This window comes from Heteronotia binoei, chromosome 6 (genome assembly GCF_032191835.1).
Source record: "Heteronotia binoei isolate CCM8104 ecotype False Entrance Well chromosome 6, APGP_CSIRO_Hbin_v1, whole genome shotgun sequence".
Classification (NCBI taxonomy): Eukaryota; Metazoa; Chordata; class Lepidosauria; order Squamata; family Gekkonidae; genus Heteronotia; species Heteronotia binoei.
The window spans coordinates 37,216,325-37,236,971 of NC_083228.1; positions in this window are offsets into that span (position 1 = coordinate 37,216,325).

Here is a 20,647-nt window from a genome sequence, read left to right on the forward strand (position 1 = left end):
CTTATAAATAAACATAATCTTAAACAATCTTAGTCTCAAACAGCCTTAAACAATCTTAAACTATATAAATTGGTCATTTGTTTGAACTATTATATTAAATTTTCAATTTTCTATAGGCAGCTGTATATGTGCTAAAATTGATATTTACTATTGCTATTTTATGTAATAATATTTAAGCAAATTAAAAAATAGTAAAACATTCCTATTTAAATTCTTGGGCAATTGAAAACAATTTATAGCAGTCTCAGCTGAAAAACTGCATTAAGGTGATCTGTTGACAGTTACAGTATTGCCAATTTCATCCTTGTCCAACAGATGGCAGTACTTGCCAATTTCAGTCTTATTTACACTTACCAACTTCAGTCTTGTTTTGATCTTGTCCAGCAGATGTTAGCAAAGGCAAAGACTTAATATTTTACCTATTAAGTATTGTATTTATTCCAAGGAAAGCAAGAGAGTCTGAAATGTTCCAAATAAAGATAGTTTGAGGATGGCATAGGAAACAAAAAATGTTAACCAATACTTGTATTTTGGGCAGTTTTGAATTCTAATTGATGAAATTTAATCCAATTAAGAGAATATAGTGTTTTATAATTCAGTTTTGTATTTAAAAATGGAATCATATGAAGTTCAAATAATAAAAAATAGTGGAACTAGTTTATATTGTCATGGAGAAAAATAGCAAAACAAAGAAAACTAGGAAGTCCAAAGACAAACAAGGCAGACCCAGTGTTTTAGATTCCCAAAGTTAGCCGCTGCCAAGAAGGAGGAAGGAGAAAAAATGGCTGCTTTTTTCTGATTATAATTTATTTCTTGTTTGTTGTATCTAATTAAATTCTTTAAAGCTCCAAAAGTTTGTTGATTTTCATTTTGTCCAATTAGAGTGGAAATAAATATCTCAGTAGAATAGAAACATTGTCAATAAAGCTTACTGGCATTTTTTGATATTGCCAAAAAAGATAAAAGAGCAAATAAATAAAATTTCAGTTCTTCATAGACATTCATAATAAGAGCTTCAGAATAATGCTTTAAATAAGTTCTGTTCAAGAAATATTGAAAAACAATTGCTTAGGCAGGCAGACCTATCTAGTACACAGCCAACAATTCTCAGCACTGGATTGATAGTGGCTGCACTACAGGAGCTGGTAGACTTTGGAGTCCACTAATTAAAGAAGACCCAAAATCCTCTGATTTTCTACGGACAACTAGCTGGAGCCCCTTTATGCAAAAAAGGGGGGCTAGCGCTGTTTCCCAACTCTGTCTGCCTTTAGACTCTTGGTGCAGAGAAAGCAGGGCAGCACATCACAAAGTAGTGTCCTCAGTCAGATGCCATCTTGCCAACCAATTGGCAATGATGTATTTCTTGAGAATGTGCAGCAAGGGCTGCGAGTGGCTCTGGACCACCTGATGGGTGAAAGGTCCTGATGGCACCTGATGGTTAGGCTAACCATATGGCACCTGGTGGTTAGGCTAAGCCTTGGGGTTTTACAGCCAAGGGATAGAAATGAGGACTGCCTTGGGGGCTGCCCTGGCTTTATGCAAAGGATATGGTGAAGCTATAGAGTCATTAAAGCTGTAGGGTCATCAGACCATAGAAACAGTTTAAACTTAGAATACAATTTAGGAATTAAATCTTCTGGCTAAGGTGCAAAATATATCCAGAATTCTCCAACAAGACAAAGCTGTGACCTTTTAATAGAGGGACCTGACACCATTAAGAGCATTAGAACAAAGTTGGAGTCCAGTATCACCTTTAAGACCAACAAAGTTTTATTCAGAATGTAAGCTTTCATGTGTGTGCACAGACAATGAAATGGAGTGCAGGGAGCAGAATTACATATAGCTGGTGGGCAGTGGCTAAGGACGCAAAACAGTACCAAGTTAGAATCTATGGCAACATAGTACAATTAACAAATTGAAAGATCAGTTAGGTTTAGATACCATTTGTTGTCTGATGAAGTGTGCATGCACACAAAAGCTTACATTCTGAATAAAACTTTGTTGGTCTTAAAGGTATTACTGACTCCAACTTTGTTCTATTGCTTCAGACCAACATGGTTGCCCACCTGGATCTATCTATTAAGAGCATTAGGATATGAAAACAGCCTTACTGAATCCAAGGCCCATGGAGACAAGGTTCATGGAGACAAGCTAAACAACTATTATAATGCATATGAAAGTTCATCCATGGATTGTACTGTATAAACCATATAAAACCTAAAATAATCTACCATACCAGACTCAAGAGAGGCTTTTGTTTCTCCATTCTGTAAACTGCCATTTTACTCTGCAAACTGCTTTACCCTTCAAGCTAATTTTCTCTTCTGTTAAGAAAATAAAAACCTCTTTTATTTTGAGTGTTAGTCTGGACCTCAATATATACAAGATTACAATCTAAGAAAAACATTTAATACCCTGATTTAAATACATGTGTTTGCTGTGTGCTAGGAAGACATTTTTGTTGGTTACAGGACCTGGACATGCATAGCAATTTGCATAACTCTTGATCTTGGCATTAATGGTAAGATGTATTAATCAAGGCAAGAAACCGGGAGCTGTCAGGCTAGAATCAAGCAGGTGGTGAGGAGTTATCCTGCTAAATGAGTGGAACTCCTGCAAGAACTGTTGCAGGGAGGTGTTGCGGCATGAAAAGTCCAGTCAACAACTGGAAGTTTTTGTATATGATCCTGCAGCTATGCATTTAGTGAACTGGAGTGCCTCAAGGATCTGGGGTCTGTTTTGTTCAACATCTTTATAAATTATTTGGAGGAAGGAATGCAGGGAATGCTTATTAAATTTGCATATGATACTAAATTGGGAGGGGTTGAAGATACAATAGAAGACAGAAACAGAATAAAGGGTGGTCTTGACAAGCTGGAGAACTGGGCTGAAACCAATAAATTGAATTTTACTGGGGATAAATGTAAAGTTCTGCACGTAGGTAGGAAAAATCCAATGCATAGTTATAGGATGGGGCAGCCTTGTCTGGGCAGTACTATGTGTGAAAAGGATCTAGGCGTCTTAGTGCACCATATGGTGAATATGAGTCTACTAGTCTTGCAACATTAAAACCACAGAGATATAATTTTAAGCTTACAGGTGTTCCTTAAAGGTATAATTCTTATAAATACACAATTTGAGTTCCACAGTACAATCATCTAGATACTACACATATTGCAAAAATATAATCTTACAGATCATGATAAATTATATATCAGCCAAAATAATACAATCAAACAAAGCAAGACAAGTCCCACTCACTATTCAGCCCCAATGGAGCCAACATGCGCAATCTATAAACCCACCTCATTTCTTGTTGTAACAATCATTAACCCACATCACAAACATTATACAGCACTGAATTTACAGCATGCTGGAATTCACGAAAATGATTGACCAAAGGAGCCTCAGCCACATTATTTCTAATGTACGACTTATGTTACAACACGTGTGTTTTCACAGCATGTGTGGTGCTTCCCACATGTAGTTTTGAACATGGGCATATGATCGCATAAATTCACCTTTTGGTTGAACACATGTTAACCTCTCTAAGAACAATATTGTAGCCTGTCTTGGGATTCATATATTCCTCAACTCACAAGCATAAAGGACATGTGGAACAGATGCCACATTTAAAATGTCCCGCCAATCATTTTCTTGTATTAGTGGATGGTCTGAAGTCTGTTCTAATCAGCATGTTCTGAAGATTTCTGGGTTGTCTGTAACCTATACTGGGTGGATTTTTACAACACGGTATATCCTTAACTATATGCCAAAATCTCTTAATGGTATTCTGAATTAAATGCTCCCTAGGGGAATATTGGAAGGCACATATGATTGTTTCTTCTAAGTCAACCTTGACTACTTGTTCCTTATCAGTCAAAGAGACTTCCTATGTACCTTGCTTATCCTGAGTCTTACTGAATCTATGACAGACTCAGTGTATCCTCGAGCTCTAAAGTGACAGCTGATACAATCTCTTTCCCTTTCAAAGTCTAGCACATTGGTTGCATTATGTTTAGCCCTAATAACCTGGCTATATGGTAGATTATTGTGGAGATGTGCCAGATATAGCGTAAGGGGGCATTCTTATCCATAGACTTTCTGTACCCCCTTACTGCCAATCAGTTAGTACCAATTTTATATACCTCAGTATCTAAAAAATGTGATGGCATGTGATGACAAGTTTCAGGCCATTTTAAGTATCATAGAGGATTTTCTCCAATCACATAGGCACCTCAAAAAGGATATTATAGCATTGGAAAAAGTGCAAAAAAGGGCAACTAGAATGATTACAGGTTTGGAACACTTTCCCTATGAAGAAAGGTTAAAACGCGTGGGGCTTTTGCCTCCCCCAGTCGGAATGAAGAGGCTGACACAGTATGTTGGGTATAAAACCAGGCCGCTTTATTGAACAAACTTATCAACTATAACTGGCAGGGATATAGCCTAGAAGGACAAGCCCTGGGGTCACCCCCTGACCCCACCTTGTCCTATGAGGGCGAGCCACCCTGCCCCCAGCACAAACCTGCCATATTCAGGCTGTAGCTGAGCGGCCAGGCCCAAGCCATTCTCCCCCTGGGCTAGCATCCATCCCCCATGAAAGCTCCGCCCAGGTGAGGCTTTTTCGTGATCTGCATTCCCCGCACTGAACTGTACAGCCCATCTGCGGTTCATACAGACCACCCGCACACTCGGTGCTAAGCCATAGGTGCTCCCCTGAAAACTCTATGGCCAATACATCCTCCAGCCTGTGACCGAATAAACTCAAACTAAGACCCTAACACTACAAGGCAGTACAAGGTAGGTGAAAAACAACTCCACATAGACCAATTCTGTGACGATGAAAAAATTCCTACCTGGCCCCCAATAAGGCGACCGGAAAAATCCTGCACTGCCAAAGGGGAGGGCGGGCGGGCAGAGAGCCGAAGGCAAACTGCGTAGTTCTGGGCGGGGTCAGGGCTTATATAGCCCCGATGCCACGCCCGACGAAGCACCTGGATGAGCTGATGCTGTCAGTCATCCACTTCCTCCTTCCGCGAGGGCAATAACGGTCTCCAGCCTGAACGCCGGCAAAGCCGGCTTGGCTGGGAAGGGACCGGACATTGCCCCCCCAGTCGGAATGAAGAGGCTGACACAGTATGTTGGGTATAAAACCGGGCCGCTTTATTGAACAAACTTATCAACTATAACTGGCAGGGGTATAGCCTAGAAGGACAAGCCCTGGGGTCACCCACTGACCCTGCCTTGTCCTATGAGGGCGAGCCACCCTGCCCCCAGCACAAACCCACCATATTTGGGCTGTAACTGAGCGGCCAGGCCCAAGCCATTCTCCACCTGGGCTAGCATCCATCCCCCATGAAAGCTCCGCCCAGGTGAGGCTTTTTCGTGATCTGCATTCCCCGCACTGAACCGTACAGCCCATCTGCGGTTCATACAGACCACCCGCACACTCGGTGCTAAGCCATAGGTGCTCCCCTGAAAACTCTGTGGCCAATACATCCTCCAGCCACCGCCAATGCCAAGCCTCTGCTTAGGCATTAGCACCCCACCGGACGGCCCAGAGCCGACTGCAACCCCTGCCTAATCTCCTCTAAAAGGGCCCGGTTGCCCAACTCCGAAAGATGAACCCCATCCAGCCGATGCAGGTCCGCCTCATCGACCCGTATGGCCGGATGTGGGAGAAAAAGCCCTAGGCCATTCTCCATGGCCCTCTGCAAGGCCCTATTGGCCTTACGCCTAGGTTGCTCAATCCCTCCGGGTGACAGGGCAAACCTCCAAACCCTGCGTGGCAATATTGCCGACCAAACCAGGACCACCCCTGGCCATCTCCGCTTAATTTCCTGAAGGTCAGCCAGCGCCTGCAGCAAAAGGGCCTTCTCCTGCATAAATCCTAAGTCATTACCACCCAGGTGAATGACCAAGATGTGGGGAGGAGGTGCCGTCCTCTTCCTAAACAATAGTGGCATGATCCCTGGCCAACGCAGGCCCCGGCAACCCAGCCACTCCACTATAGCCCATTCGCTGAGGCCCAGTTGGATGCCCACAGAAGACCGCCTGGCTTGATGGGCCGCCCAGAACACCATACTGTGCCCGCAGATGAGGATATGACGCCTCTCACTACGAGCCACAGCACCTGCAAAGACAGAAAATTGTCAACACCAAAAAAAAAAATAACCAACAAGCAACAAACAATCACACTGCTGCACAAACCCACTTACGCAACCAACGGGCGTACATAAGATTTAAAAGCTGTGACCGCCACCGACCAATCCGCCTTATGGTGGAAGGGGTATAACCCATCATAGCTGCTGTGGAAGCGTTCCGAACTTGACACCCTTTAACCCCAGCACAGCCAGGGCCCTACTAGTCACTGCCCAAAACTGGTATTTGGTAAGTGGCAAGCCCTCACAATGCCTAAAAAAGGGGCCCTTGTCATCACCCCTAAGGCGTGTGTAATGTTCCACGGCTCTAACCGGGCATAATTCCGGCAAGACACACTGACCAATGGTAATATTTGCACCCTTCTGATGTTGATCAGTTTTGGAACACCAAACTGTCAAAATAATCTGCCCCTGCCCAACTTTAACATCCGTAGCCTTCAGCGCCCAACCTGTGGTGTCAGTCCTGGACTGCACCACCAACTCACTAATACGTAGGGCGCTGAAAAAGACCAGCAAGGAGGCCACATGAAACAACACAGCCTCAAAAGGGAAGGAACATATACCCGGCCAAATCTGAAACAACCCCTTAAGGACTGAAGGGGATATAGGTTGCCGGGTGTCCACCCGCAGCCCGCGCTCCCTAGCCCAGCCCTCTAACATCTTCCTAACCCTAAAATCGCCCGTATACTCTGGGAACCCCTGTGCCTTGCTAATAAAGGCCAGCGCCGCTAGCTGACCCCTAATTGATTTGAGCCCCAGGCCTCTCTCCTTCTGGTAAACACAAAACTGCATGACATGCGCCGGGGGAACCGGCCACTCATCATGAAGTCCGGTGGCGCTCCTAAATGCCCTAAACTGGGATCCCGCCCGATCGTATGATCTTCTAGTACTGGGTGCCAATGCTAAATAAATGGCCCTACCGGCTTCTGCTTCCCAAGGTGCCAGAGTCCCGGGGGCATTCGAGCTGGCCACGGGTCCGCTTCTGGGGCCAGTTGATGAAAACGCTCTATCTGTTGGCGAGATAGAGCGTCCGCCACCCCATTGCACACTCCCGGCACATGCCTTGCCAGGAATAAGATATTCAACTGGAGGCAACGAAGTGTGAATGACCTAACCTGGTTCATCACCACCACAGATTTTGAGGACAAGGAGTTGATAACTTGTACTACCACCATGTTATCACACCAGAAAATCACAGAATGGTTGGCCAGCTGCTCTCCCCAAAGCCATACGGCTACTAAAATGGGAAAAAATTCCAAAAAAGTTAGATCTCTACAGAGCCCAGCGTCCGACCATTCTGGGGGCCACTGCTCCGCACACCGAAAGTGGCCCTGAAAGTACACCCCGAATCCGCTGGATCCGGCGGCGTCCAAAGAGATCTGAAGCTCTACTTCAATCTTTAACTCTTCACGCCAGAAGGAAATACCGTCAAATGATTCCAGAAACTCCTCCCAGACCTCGAGGTCCCTGCGCATACCAGCGGTCACCTGGACCCGATGCTGAGGGAGCCGCAGGTGCCCCATAGCGTCACAGAGATGCCTCAAAAAGGCCCTGCCGGGTGCCACCACTTTGCACGCAAAGTTGAGGTGACCCACTACCTGCTGCAGATCCAACAGCGAAACTTTCCGCTGCTTCCTCAGCCCCGCTAACCTAAACTTGAGGTCCTCAATTTTACTCTCAGGCAGCCGGGATGCTTGCTGGTTGGCATCCAGCTCAATGCCTAGGAACGTAAGCACTGAGCTGGGCCCCTCCGTCTTTTCATGCGCCAGAGGTATTCCGAGTTCAAGGGCTAGCTCCTGAAATAAATGCAGTAACCTGGCGCATTGCCTCGAGCCCACTGGACCTACGAAAAGGTAGTCGTAATGGGTGGTGTCATTAAGCCCGGACCTATCTCTTAGCACCCATTCCTCAAAGGAACTGAAACGCTCGAATGCGGCACAGGATACCGAACAACCCATAGGTAAGGCCCTGTCCATATAAAATTTACCCTCAAAACTGAAACCCAGAAGCTCGAAATCCTCTGGGTGAACTGGTAAGAGGCGAAATGCCGACTTAATGTCGCATTTTGCCATCTCAGCCCCAACACCGCATCCCCTAACTACTCTGACCGCCTGGTCAAAGGAAGTATACCGTACCAAACATAATTCGTCTGGTATGGCATCGTTCACCGATGCCCCTTTTGGATAGGACAAGTGATGTATCAGGCGATATTCCCCATGTGCCTTCTTAGGCACCACACCCAAAGGAGATACCCGTAACTCTGGTACTGGCAGAACATCAAAAGGTCCAAGTACCCTACCTTCCCGACACTCCTTAGCTATCTTATCCCTCACCACCTGCTCCAAACCCACCACTGAACGGAGATTAGGAGACAGGCAAGGGACCCGCGGTCCCATGTAAGGAATCCAAACCTCAACAGAAAATCCCTTCCATAAATACTCGCCGTCAGCTTTACTAGGATATCTGCTCAATAAACTACTCCGTGCCCTCAGACGAATGGGGCTGGGCCCCTTTTCCAGGGGGCTGCTCCACCGGGGCGCCTAACCCCGGCCCTCAGCTTCGACCGACTACAAGCGGAGAGGGCGTGAGACCCACCACAGAGTGGTCACTCATGTTTGAATTTACAGGTTTTCTTGGAACACACACCCTTTAATGCAAACTCCCAGCACAACAGCCGGGGTTGAACAGGCTGGCCTGCTGAAACGCGGGCCCCTGTAGTAAGCTGCTGCTTCTGAACTAAATGTCCACTATCAGCTCTGTCCCCTGAATTTGGCTTCGCCGGGGACATCAACTGCAGCCACAGCTGCTGGTTAATCTGGTCCCATGGCAGTCCCGGGTTAATGGCAGCCCTCATATGAAAGGCCTCACCAAGCTGCACCTACGAAATCCGTGTAAGCCCAGTACACGATATTGCAATACTGGAAAAGCGCAGCCGCGTGAGCCAGCTGCGCTCTTGCAATCACGCCTGCGTAGATGTCAGTCAGTCAGTTACAGTCACATTTTATTTGTATCCCGCCCTCCCCAGGCAACCAATTGGCCCAGGTTCTATCCACTCTTCTACGCTTCAACCTTTCCTTTTCTTTGTCATCGAGTTCCTCTTTGTCTTTTTTTTCTAACTCTCTGAAAAGGAGGCTAAAAACATCTACATATTCCCCTCATAGAATCTTATCACGCGTAGCAGCTGATAAATGATCCTCCAATGGCAGAGCCGTGTCACCATACGGGAGCACATGAAAAGGGATGCTCGCATAGGGGTTCGGTGGGTAAAATCACATACCCCCCTGATAGCTTGGCCAGGCCCCCTGCATCTACGGTATTGCTGCCCGCCCCAAGGTAATACGCCGGGAGGGGCCTGCGGTGCAGCCACTGCCTGTGGCGCAACCTGGGTGCCCGGCTGGCCAGATGTCTGCCAAACCAGGCTACCGGCCCCGAGCCCTTGGGGAGCTAAACCCTGATGACCCCAAGCCCAAGACAGCCCCGCCCCCCACTGATCAGCAGAAATTCCATTTTGCCCCAGGGCCCACGGCATTCCCGCCGCTCCCGTTGAGAGAGAAGGTAGCCATGTAGGGCCCCAAGGCCACACCTGCGGCTGCTGGAAAGTGTGCTTACCAGCATCCCCAGCGGGGGGGAACACTACTGCGACCACCGGGGGCTGCTGCACCACATCGCTCGACACTCCGCTGTCCAAAGGCTCCTCCGACAGACCCTCGCCCGGGTCCTCCTCCAGGTCCGGCTCTTGTCTTGGTTCAGGTCCTGACGCTCCTCCCTGTAAAGCAGACAAACGAGCCAGTACCTCCTTCTCGAATGTCAAACGAGAAGAGCGCCCCGTTACCCGGCGACGCCCCTCCCATATGGGAGTGCCCGCAGCCACTCTCTGCTGCTCAAGAGCCATCAATTGGCCCATAATAGCTATTCTTAATTGGGCCGACTGCCCCGCCTCCTCAGCGGGCCCCGTTTGCTGGCCCCTCCCACGAGGGGGTCGGGCAGGTTGTTTGCCCTTAGATTTGCTCTGTCCTTTCTTAGGCGCCATACTGCGTACTACCAGGCCACACCCAGACACGCCCCTAACCAGCACCCTCCAAACAAGGCAGATCCAACAGGCCCAAAATATATCACCGCCACACCCACACAAGTGATGATAAAGGGGGGGGGGAGAGGGGTTGAAAATTGCTCAGGCAATTAGCTGAAAAAATGCAAACACAATTGGGGGAGGGGGGGTAGCCACAAACGCCGGATCCCTCAACCCCTGGGCACCCAGATGAACCGTACAACACCAAAGTGGTGCTGGGTGGGGAAAAAAGGACCGTAGAGGAGGCTTGGGTGGGTGATGCTGCCCTTAACGGCCCTCCCTTGCCACCATGTAATTGCGCGGTAACGTTAACCACTCCCCGGACACCCAGCCAAGTGTGGAAGGGGTTTTTTTTCCTAAAACCAGCCTGAAACGGCTCGCACAAGCCCCTCCAAACCAGAGCGATGACAGGCCCACTTGAGCCTCTAAAGCGGAAAAACAACACCTCCCGAAAAATAGCCACCGCTCGCGCCTCCACGTTGCCACGCCAAGATTCACCCAACGATCAGAGGCCTTCGCAAGCGCTGACTCCCGCTTGTGCACAGATCGCCCGCATGTGGTTGTCCCTCAGAGAGCTGAAGGCAAGGCAAACTGCGTAGTTCTGGGCGGGGTCGGGCTTATATAGCCCCGACGCCACGCCCGACAAAGCACCCGGATGAGCTGACGCTGTCAGTCATCCACTCCCTCCCTCCGCGTGGGCAATAACGGTCCCCAGCCTGAACGCCGGTGAAGCCGGCTTGGCTAGGAAGGGACCGGACATTTAGCTTGGAGAAACGTTGACTGTGGGGTGACATGATAGAGGTTTACAAGATTATGCATGGGATGGAGAAGGTAGAGAAAGAAGTACTTTTCTCCCTTTCTCACAATACAAGAACTCGTGGGCATTCAATGAAATTGCTAAGCAGTCGGGTTAGAATGGATAAAAGGAGGTACTTCTTTGGGTGATTAACATGTGGAATTCACTGCCACAGGAGGTGGTGGCAGCTACAAGAATAGCCAGGTTCAAGAGGAGTTTAGATAAAAATATGGAGCAGAGGTCCATCAGTGGCTATTAGCCACAGTGTGTGTGTGTGTGTGTGTGTGTGTGTGTGTATATACATTTTAGGCCACTGTGTGATACAGATTGTTGGACTGGATGGGCCATTGGCCTGATCCAACATGGCTTCTCTTATGTTCTTATGTTTACAGCATTTCTATTCCTTTACAGAGACAGCTCTTGTTTTCTGATTCAAAACATTTACAAGCAGGCTTTCTTTACTATTTAAATAGACAACCTCCTATTTCTCATGTAATCTTACCAACATTTACTGTAGTGTAGGATGTTAGTCTGAAGAGCTTGCCTCACACCCCAAACAAGAGGAAATAAGGGTTAATAGAGTTTCAACCTGCTTACTAATCCAATTATATTAGCCAATGAATTCTACGCTTTAGTTATTTACTCATGCTGCTTTCCAAAGTTTAAGTATGCCTGACATCATCTATGAAAGCACTTTACACATCATTCTATACTGGAAGTTTAAAGCGAGTGTATTCTAGACCTTGGACAGCCCCTCTTCCTGACAGCCCCTATCACCATTGGAGAACAGCAGTAGGTAAGCAAAACCCTCTTGATTGGTAACTTTCTTTTATTGATTTAATAGGCATTCCAATTATCATTTTAAAGTAACACATATGATTATTAATATGGTTTAGCCCATAGCAGGAGCCCTGAGGTGCAGAGTGGTAAGCTGCAATACTACTGTCCAAGCTCTGCTCATGACCTGAATTTGATCCTGGCGGAAGCTGGGTTCAAGTAGTCAGCTCAAAGTTGACTCAGCCTTCCTTCCAAGGTCAGTAAAATTAGTACCTACCCAGTTTGCTGGGGGTAAAGTGTATATGACTGGGGAAGGCAATGGCAAACCAACCTGTTAAAAGTCTGCCATGAAAACATTCTGATCAATGTTCCCTCTAAGCTGCAGAGTCCTGTGAGCAAAAATTCTACTGGGTGAGTTACTGGCACTAAAATTGTGAGCTACTGGCATTAAAGTCGTGAGCTACTGCATAAATCAGTGTGCTCTGCGATCATCCTTCCTGAGCCAAAACAAAACTGTGAGCTGGAGGCTACAAATCTGTGAACTGGCTCATGCCAACTCAGCTTTGGGGGAACACTGGTCCTGATGTGATGTCACCCCATGGGTTGGTAATGACCCGGTGCTTGCATGAGGGACTACATTTACCTTTTACTTTATAACCCATAATATTAGGTAACATATATGATTATTAGTATGGTATAACCAGTACAACTGAACAGCAAAAGCAATGACAACTGAGGGATTATGCAACTTTAAGACTGATGATGAAAATACTGAAATCGTTTAAGGTTATTTATTCCTTGGCTCAGTCTTCTACCAAAAGGGAGATGGCAAACCAAGAAATCAGAAGCAGATTGAGACTGGGAAGGGTGGCCATAAAAAAGTTAGAAAATATTCTTAATTGTAAGGATTGTTGCTGGATATCAAAATCAAGTTAATTTATGCTATGGGTGGGTGTGAAAGTTGGGTGTATGGTGTGAAACCTGGACAATAAAGAAAGCTGACAGAGAAAAAAGTTGATTCCTTTGAAAAGTGGTGTTAAAGGAGAGTTTCATAGATACCATGGATCTCCAAAAAGACTCATCAGTAGGTTCTAGATCAAATTAAGCCTGAATATTCCCAATAAACTAAAATGACTGAGGCTACAGACTATCAAGATTGAGGCTATCATACTTTGGTCACATTATGAGAAGACATCAATGAAAAAGCTAATAATGCTAGGAAGAGTTGAAAGCAATAGGAAAGGAGGAAAACCCAATGTAAGATAGATTGAATCAATCAAGGAAGCCAAAGCCCTCACTTTTGAAGACCCAAGCAAGACTGTTAAGAAGTTTTGGAGGCCAATCATTCATAGGGCTGCAATTAGTTGGAAGTGACTTTACAGCACTTAACACATACATACAATCCCACTCAATCCATAACTCAGCACTTTCAATTCTCTATCTCAGACCACTTCTTAACGTATTAGTTCTAAACAGATTACTAAAATAAAAAGGCTAAACCCCATTTTAACAACAACAAATTAACACATAATTTTTTGCAGCCAAAACAATGGCAGTGTTATTATCTTCTCCATATGATCTATATTTTAGAGCAAAGGAAGATTTAAAAGATTTCTAGGCTCAGAAAAGTAATTACATTCAAAGGTCACATGATACAGAGTATCTACACTACCTGCACTGTGTACTCTATCTAACACCTCCCATCAAAACTCTAGATGGTAAGGCATTAAGGCACACAAGCATAAAGGCATGCCTATAATGTCAAATATGAGCAGTGACCAGGAAGCTCTTCTGGTGAAAGAATTCCAGCAAAACACATCATGCTCTACAGATTGTATCATTGTAGTCATACTTAAATAGCTATTTCTTAATTGTTCTCATAGCTTCCTGTTTGGTAATTGAATAAAGGGAGTCCAAGGGAATATTAAGGAGCTGGAGTTGTTGCTCAACAAATTTATCCCAATGGGAAACATGTGAATCCTCTCTGACTAATCTGAGGTATCCCTCTTGGGTGTCATAATGTATAATTTTAACTTGAAGGGAAAATGCCTTCAACCAAGCCCAAGCTTCAAAAGATGGAAGTCTCAGTTCAGCTTGGAGGGCCACCCTTGCTACAGAGATGGAATGTAAGAATTTGAGAAGAATTTAATCAAAGGACTCCCCTATTTTGTCAATCAAGGTACCAGTCCCATATAAACTTTGTGCAACCATCTTGGTGTTGAACTGTTAGATGGTGGCTGGGATATACTGAGCCCCAGATGAATAAAAGAAACAACAGATAATACCTGATACTGCTGTAACTAATCTTTTAACATGACACAGTGCTTTTTTTGAGCAGAAATGCACAGGAATGCAGTTCTGGCTGGCTCGGCACCAGGAGTGTGGTCTAATAGGCAAATGAGTTCCTGCTTACATTTTCCCACAAAAAGTACAGTGCGAAAAAATGGTGATGTCAGGGAGTGTGGCCTAATAGGCAAATGAGTTCCTGCTGGGTTTTTTCTACAAAAAAAGTCCTGAACATGAGCAGCTTGCACTGACCAAATTAATCCATACCAAACCTTTAATGGCATAACAGTTGCAAATAAAAATAGACAGAATATAAAAATTTAAACATTGGAGATAAAATCAAAATGAAACCGAGCTTACAGATGCATTCATACACGGTCAGATTTAAATTTAAGGATGCCAGCCAAAAAATTTACCACAGCCTCACTAACCTCCCCCTCAGTATTGTTCAATAAATAATAACAGGGTGGCAGAATAGACAAATCTGGGGAGAAAGAAAGCTTGCAAAATAAATCTTTATGGAGATTATGATAAAAGGAACAATCAAGCAATATATGCTGAATTGAGTCGGGAATATTCGCTCCACAGGAACAGAGTCTGTCGCCTAAAATATGGTTCTCTGCAAAACTGTAAAAACCCTGACTAGGCCTCTTGGCTTCAAACATAGTTTTTCACAGAGATAGCAGATGTGTGACCTTCAAGCAAACCGCCTGTACGTGGGTGAAGCCAGTACTATCCTTTAGTGGGCTTCTTAATTGGCAAGTTCTTTACAGCTGAAGAAATTACCTTGGAACTGAGAGACAGGACTGCTAATCTGTGGTAATGTGGTTACATGTCTCAGTAACAAGGGGAAAAGGCTACATCACCTTTTGAATTTTGATTGGCTTTTTGGACCCTGAGTCAGTCAGAACCCTTTCTACAAGTTAGCCAGCCTTTTGTCTAGTGTTAGCTTGGCAATCACTTGGCAAGATGCCAGTGGCGACCCAGCTCAGTTTTGTCTGAAGGAATCCATCTTGATTGCTATTCCTGTGGGCATGACCTGTCTCTGAGAAACCTAACAACTACTTGGTAACTGTTGTTACTTGTGTTTAGCTATGTTGGAAATGCTTAGTTCTTTGTCCCCACCCCCCTCATAGTCATATAGTTTCAGGGTGATTCAGTTGGTCCAGGGCGGGCTTCCGTTTTGGGGTGGAGCAAGCTGGCGATTGCTCTGCACCGGCATTTTGCACTGGGCAAACCCACAATTTGCCCTGCTGCAGTGTAAACCTGTTTTTTCAGGTTTACACTGCGGCAGGGCAAATCGCAGGTTTGCCCTGTGCAAAATGCTGGCGTGGAGCAACTGGTGCGAAATTGCCAGCTTGCTCCATCCCAAAATGAAAGCTCACCCCGGACCAACGTGAGTGTGGAATCACCCTCAGAAATATCTCTGCACTTTAAATAAACAAATATACGGTACATATTTTAACCTGGTGTGGTTCTTTGTCTCCCACAGCCTCAAAAGCTAAATTCAGAAGCCTTGGACTGCCCGCCTACGGTTAATACTTTAGTTTGAAAATTCAGACTGTAAGCCAACCTTGAAGTGAATAATTCCCTGAGAGGCTCAGAGGCTTGTTCCTTTACTTTGCAGCTATTGGGAATAAACTAGAAGGGACTTATGGCAGCTGTCATTTAGCCAAGGGAGGGAACTTAGTCTCTCCCTGAAAGTTTGGTAATTTGATTTGTCTTGTCTTTGACACCAAGGGTTTTTACTCTTCCCAGGCTTGGGGATAGTGGAAATCCCTGACACCAATCCCCTGAATATTTAAAATAAGGGATCTTCTACATATCATTACCATGAAGTTTCCACATGTGGTGTATATGAGATTCTCCCCAAACCTCCCCCCTCAAAAAACCCCCCCCAAGAATCATAAATTTTCTACATATGGTCTACATGAGATCCCCCCCCCCAAAAAAAAAACCCTTAAAACAAGAACCTTGAGTTAACTATCAGGCATTCATCCAGTTATTTAGTTATTTATTTTTTCTATTTATTTTTCTATCCCGCCCTCTCTGCAAGCAGGCTCAGGGCAGCCAAAAAAAACCCCTTAAAACAAGAACCTTGAGTTAACTATCAGGCATTCATCCAGTTATTTAGTTATTTATTTTTTCTATTTATTTTTCTATCCCGCCCTCTCTGCAAGCAGGCTCAGGGCAGCTAACAGTCAATTTAAAAACACAATTTAAGGTTACAATTTAAAAACAATAAAATTAATAATGAAATACATTTCAAGGTGCTACTCAAAATTTCAGTATAAGCAGGATCATAACTTTCTTCTGACAGTGATCCTATGGTGATCATAATTCCTCATGAGTGATAGCGCTCAGCAGTGTAGAGTGGCAGTCCTCCCCCATTTAGGTATTAAAGGCCTTTCAAAATAATTCAGTTTTACAGGCCCTGCAGAATGGGGAGATATCCCGCAGGGGTTTTATGGCCTCTGGGAGGGCGTTCCACATTGTTGGTGCTGCCACTGAGAAGGCCCTAGCACATGTAGAATTCAGTCTGGCCTCCCTTGGTCCGGGGATAATAACAGATTTTGTGTTCCTGAATGCAGTGCTCTCTGGGGAACATGTGGCGAAAGGTGGTCCCGTAGATAGGCAGGCCCTCAACCATATAGGGCTTTAAAGGTCAATACCAGCACCTTGAAATGGACTCAGAATGCAACAGGTAGCCAGTAAGAGACAAAAGCCTCAATCAGAGATGTTGTTCTTGATAGGTGAGCTGCATCATCAGCAAAAAGGATAGAAACTTTAACATTAGCAAAGGATATTCTGGGCAGAGACAGCAGAAATAATATTAATATATAAATTAAACAACAAAGGGGCCAGCACACACCCCTGACACATTCCTTGCTGTACACTGGGAATGGGTAGTCATTCAGCTAACCCATAGCAGACTTTTGCAGTGGGATTATTTATTTATTTTATTTTATTAGATTTATATCCCGCCCTCCCCTTAACTGGCTTAGAATACAAAAACTTGATCAAAGCCAACAGACTCTTGTCAATTGATGTTAATTTTAGCTTATGCCGCAATTGGGCATGAGATGCAGTATCATAAGATACCTTCAAATCCATGAGGGTAGTGGCAAGGGTCCCTTAACTCTTGGTTGTATATTTATTGAGCAAGAACTGTAATGGATATATTTTGGAATGTAGGTTTATTTTAGATCATTAATTTTATTAGTGATTTATTTTAATTTTGAAAAAATATGGCCAACTGCAGTACAGACTCCTTCATATTTATTATTTATTTCAATTTATATTCTGCCCTTCCTGCAAGCAAGTGTAGGGTAGATAACAGAGTAGGTTCATGAACAAATGCATTAATAGAGTGATTTAAAACAGTTAAAGCAGCATAATTTAAAACAGGTCACACTGTTTGTTTATGTGCACAGTCTCCAAACGGGTGCCACTAAGTCTCTGAGGTCTTCTTGATCTGGGTCATGTGGAGATGGTGAGCTTTAGCAGAGAAAGCCAGCTTTCATTGGATGCCTGCTGCCTCAGCAGGCCTGGCAAAACAGTGTATATGTGGTATTAAATTGAGACCACTGAAGAAGGCCATTGTGGCCAAACTACATCTGGTTTTTTCATTGGTTTATTGTTTCCATTCAGTACTAGTAAGAGTATACTGCTTTGTATTGTATGTAATTTGTACTGCAAAGTGTGTGATTTGTCTGGTCTAAAGCCATATTTTATTTTTAATGAATTATTTAAGTACACTTAAATATATGCTCGGCTTTTTTTGTAGCAGGAACTCCTTCTCATATTAGGCCACACACCCCTGATGTAGCCAATCCTCCCGGAGTTTACAGTATGCCTTGTACCTTGTACTAAGTGTCCTGTAAGCTTCTGGAGGATTGGCTACATCAGGTGGTTGTGGCCTAATATGCAAGCAATTCCTGCTACAAAAAAGCCCTGTAAGCCGCCCTGAGCCCGCCTTTGGTGGGGGAGGGCGGGATATAAGAATAAATTTATTATTATTATTATTATTATTATTATTATTATTATTATTATTATTATTATTATTATTATTATTATTATTATTAATATATGTGTACTTAAATTAAACAAAAAGATACATTGTGTTTAATTTTTCTATATAAGTTTGCACCCACAAACTTTTAGGTATCCAATTCTGTGTTTGGGTTGGGTTTTGCCCCTTCTTTTGTGCTACCTGATTTTTAATTACGATGCCACCCTTGTTTGATAGACAACATCAAGATTCTTTTAAATGTTCCAAGCTAATTAGTAGTAATTTTCTATAAGAAGATTGGAATTGTACTGATTTGAGATCCCATGCATGGAAACCATTGGAAGCTCCACATTTATTTATCCTTAGGACTGTGCTGATTATTTTTAATATAGGCAGCAGAAAAGAAAAATCAAGGTGTAGAAAAAATGTCTTATGATTATTTCTTCCTGATCCCAATGCATTTCGCATATGTTTTCATCAGGGGGTCTGTTTAAGCAAGGAAAATCCACTCACAGAATAAAACCATTCATAGAAATATATGCAATTATAATCCAATTAAAATAATTACAGGCAACATAGGAACCTACAAATTGAAATTCTTTTTGAGAATTAGGCATTATTTTATAGGCCTCTTCCAAGAAAAATAATCAAATAAATCATAATTATATCATGTTTTAAAATGGTGTATAGTTGTATACTTACCTCTTATAGCATAAACTTCCAGTCATACCACAAGAACTGAAATCAAGTTCAGGTGGCTATGTGGTCCAATGCTTTAGATGTATGACTAATGAGAGTTAGGTGTGATTATATTTATAATTATTGAAATGATTATTATTGGAACAAACATATTTTTGTTCAAGGGTCTCCATGTAAAGGTTGACAATATCTGGAGCCATGGAACAGCCTGTATCTGGAACTGGTGGTGGTACCTAGATGATATTTTTTCCTTATGGAAAGGTAATCAAAGCCAACTAACTGAATTTTATGGATGATTGAATCAACAGGATACTAATATAAATTTCACACACAGTGATGAACAGATGATTAGTTTTCTTGATATTATGATTAAGATTAAGTGATGAACAGAAGATTAATTTTCTTGATATTATGATTAAGATTGAGGACACCAAATTATTTACCAATTTATACAAAAAAACCTACTGACAGGTATTCTTTCCTAAGATATGATAGTCATCATCCAGTACATATTAAGAGGAATTTACCTTTTGGTCAGTTTTTAAGATTACGTAGAAATTCTTCTGAAGTCACTGATGTTAAGAGAGAAGTTTCTATTTTAATTAATAATTTGGCCAGCAAAGGTTATCAGAAAGAACTGCTTCAGTATGCATATCAAAAAGCACTTACTAGAAATATAGGGTTGCCAAGTCCAAATCAAGAAATATTTGGGGACTTTGGGGGTGGAGCCAGGAGACATTGTGGGTGGAGCCAGGAACAAAGGTGTGACAAGCATAATTGAACTCCAAGGGAGTTCTCGCCATCACATTTAAAGGGACAGCACACCTTTTTAAATGTCTTCTTTCCATAGGAAATAATGGATAGGGGCACCTTCTTTTGGGGCTCATAGAATTGGACCCCCTGGTCCAATTGTTTTGAAACTTGGGGGTACTTTGGGGAGAGGCACTAGATACTAAACTGAAAATTTGGTGCCTCTACCTCAAAAAACAGCTCTCCCAGAGCCCCCAAAACCTCCAGATCAATTCCCCATTATACCCTATAAGAATCGATCTCCACATAGGGAATAATGAAGTGCTCAGCAGACGTTTTCCTCCCCTCCCCCCCCCGCCATTTCTGGCAACTCTGAAGTGAAGGAGTGGCCTCTCTATTCACGAGTTGCTGCCAATTTCTTCCAAGTAACACAGACACACCATCCCAAGAGGAAGCCTTTCAATCGGAGACTGAAGCCTCCGGAGGTGGAAAGGCACATGGTCCTCTGGGGGAGGGGCTTTCCCCTGCCGGCCAGCTGACTGGGGGCGGGAAGGAGCCTGGGAAAGTGGAAGAACTCCCACTGGGACCTGGGGGATTGGCAAGCCTATAGAAATAGGACAATGTTGCTTCAAAGCAATAGGAAAAAAAACCCCTAATTTTGAAAGTTTAGTGTGTTATTTAACCCCATAAGAGTATTAACTGTAATTGGCTTATACTATATGGGATCTCCAAATGTAAACAGAAACCACTGATATCTTTTAAAAGAACTCATAACCTTAAGGATCAGCTGATTCATAGTGACATTTCTCTAATTAATGAACTGCAACTTTTACTAGGTACTAAACTCCCTAAAGACATTACAAGTGCAGCCACTGTTCCTTGTGTAGATTTACACATGATATGAATTCTTTTATAACTCCATTAGATGATAAAAAATATCAGTTGAAGAATTTTACAACTTGAAACTTCAAAAATATTACTCATGCCATTTTATGTCCATGCGGGAAAAAAAAAACCTATATTGGAAAAACTTTAAGATGTTTGAAAACACATATTTCTGAACACAGAAGCAACACCTCACTTAAAAGACAGGA